At 40.5% G+C, this 2,877-nt stretch overlaps 1 long non-coding RNA gene across 1 annotated transcript; it reads left to right on the plus strand.

The window, feature by feature from the left end:
- Positions 1-628: 628 nt before the first annotated feature.
- Positions 629-2,877, plus strand: LOC119365256. Its single transcript, XR_005175409.1, has 3 exons — positions 629-852; positions 1,734-2,112; positions 2,242-2,877. It is a non-coding gene; the product is annotated as an uncharacterized LOC119365256 (long non-coding RNA).

Genomic DNA, 2,877 nt, shown 5'->3' on the forward strand with positions numbered 1-2,877 from the left:
TTTTACTTTTATAAAAATGGATGTTTTCCCACGGTACAGGAAAATAGTATGTACAGTTGCGTGAAACACTTTTAATAGAATGTATGTTTATTTCTGTAAGTGCATGACATAATTTTTGTATACATGAGAATTTAGGGCATACACGATGAATAATTTATTTCATACGTGCAATAAAATATGCGATGAATATATATTTTATTTAAATATGGACTGAACTCTTTTCAAATAGGTGGTGAATATTTTTAAATATCCAGCCAGAATATTTTAAATACATGGTGAATATTTTCAGTATGGAGTAGATATCTTCTAAGTACGGATGAATATTCTTTAAATATTGGTGATTTGTTTTCCAAAAGCACGGTAATTTTTTTCTAACATGCGATAAACATTTACATGTAAGCACGTGATTTTTTTATATTCCACAATTTTCCTTTATTTTTTTAGAACAAATTGTTCCTTTAGTATGTTAACTTTTTTTAGGGGTCTAGTATAGTGTCTAGTATGTTAACTAAAATTAATATTTCTCCGAAATAAGAAATCGGGAGCAGAAATGGGCCGCCCATTACCGAGCAGTGAGCATTATTTTTAGAACCGAGTAGGGAGCATTTTCCTCACAGGCACACACCACTACCAGTTCCGACACGGAGCAATGAAACACGCCCAACCCTAGCGCTAGCGAGCGGAGCACCACGGCGGCGGCGCGCTTACCACCGGCTCTCCGTCGCTGCATCGCCACTCCTCCGTCGTCCGAGCGCGACCAGGTCACTTCCTCTTCTGGTCCCCTTCCTCCGGCACCCACAGTCCCTCGCGGCTCCCCGACATTCTCCGTCCCCGCACAGCCAAAAACTGCAGGTATTTCTTCAGCTTATCTCCCTTTGTAGATTTGTAGTACTACTGGTTGAGTTAAATGATGGTAGCAGGATAAGATGATTCAGTAAGGAATCACTACCTGCTGATGGCACACTGTTCGATATGTGATTCTTCATTATTAGTGAATCCAAAAAAAATTATAGGTTGCAATGGCAGTTGCTGATGTGAAGCTGCACCTATACAACAGTTTTCTGAACTTCTTTTAGGTTGTTTCTGCTGGTAAAAGTTGGGAAGGCCATAGAGATGCTTTGCCAACACAAAGTTTATACTTCCTATCTTTCCTTTTTCCTCTTTGTACATTCTTGTATTTTTCTTACCACCATGAAACAATGCTCTGAGTTGCATTGTCCTGATTCGTGGCTATGCCTGTGTATATGTTCAGATGATTGTTACAGTTCAACTTACTGTCGTTATATTTCTGAATTGGACTGAACTGTTGTCAGTTGTCATGAAGCTAACCTGCCATGAACATTGCAGTTTGGCATCTATCAAAACATACCGAAATAGTATGGTATATACTGAAATCGAACCTAATGACCATATGCCGTGGGAGGTTGTGTTATATTACTACTTGGTTATAAGTACATAGCTAGTAGTTATGCTTGCCTTCCACGCTGTGCAGAACTGCAGACAGCAGAATGCAGATGCCTCCATTTGGTTCAAAAACGATAGATATGAAGATATTTAGTCATCAGAAGTTAGAAACATAACTAAAAAGTTCTTGCATCACTTTCAAATCCGTGTCAACTTTGGTAAATTCATATCAAAACCATACCCAAATAGGCAGTGAGGAATGCCGATTTGGAATACTTGATCTCGATTCATGTCCTTTGCAATCTGATTCTAAGTTAATTGCATTTCAGATTGCTACAATGCCCATGTTCTGGAGGTTGGCGCTACATAAAACTATTGAGATAGTCGGAGCTTGCCTTCACCTATTATGCTCTCTGGTGCAAATCCCTAAAAGGTAGCAAGTGCTCTTATCTACTCCCTCTGTCCCATAATATAAGATCTTATTACATCCAATACGCTCATGAGATCTTATATTATGGGACGGAGGGGGTAGCTGTTAAGAACATATGACAAAGTTTCGGATATCTCTTGATCTCTTTAACTGTTTCTATGAGTCATTTTAGATGTGTAAGCAAATATTCGACAAGCTCGGGCTCAGAGAGTGGACCCTGGATAGGGTATACGCTCTCGACAAGTCTGCACAGTGGAGATGTGTTGGAGGGCACAAATGTGAGCCCTTTTTCTCTGCATTTTCTGGGTGTCAGTTCAAAGGGTGGTCGGCTGAGTGCCTGAGGCCGATATACCGTTTGTTTGTGTAGGAATATGAGCAACTCTTATCTGCATTCATTCTTGTTTCAGGAAAGACTTTCATCAGTCAGCGATGCAGAGTTCCCGGCAGAAAGCCCTAGGGAGCTCTCAGATAATGGGATGAGCCGTTCACGAAGCTCCATGAAGATCCAAGAACTGGATAGGTACATTGAATTGCTACATCAGGACGTGGCACTAATGAGGCAGGAACTCGGGGGAGTTCGCACAAGTCAGCAGGAAGTAGCAGAAGCAGTTGATGATATAAAGGAATGCAAATATCATCTCTCTCTCTCTCTCTCTCTCTCTCTCTCTCTCTCTCTCTCTCTCTCTCTCTCTTATGGAGCTTCAAGTATGTGATCCCTAACATGGTCGTTTGTTATTGCAGAAATCCTTCTTCGGTTGAAGTCATTTTATCTATGAAAGCACCGGTTGCCCTAGCTATTCTTTTGAGTATAAGTCATTTTATCTCTCTCACATGCTTGCTGTAGCGAGTTAAGTATGGCTGAAAACGCTCTCCTGGGTAGGTGTATGTGTGGTAGTAGAAGAGAAGCAGTGATTGCAATCCGACGAGTGTCATGACATGAGCCATGACGACAAGCATTTCGTAGGAGATGGAATTGGCAGGTTTATTAATATGTTGTGTTCTTTTTTTTTTGAAACAAGGCAGAAGATTTGCCATTTTCATTA

This window comes from Triticum dicoccoides, chromosome 2B, assembly GCF_002162155.2.
Source record: "Triticum dicoccoides isolate Atlit2015 ecotype Zavitan chromosome 2B, WEW_v2.0, whole genome shotgun sequence".
Lineage (NCBI taxonomy): Eukaryota > Viridiplantae > Streptophyta > Magnoliopsida > Poales > Poaceae > Triticum > Triticum dicoccoides.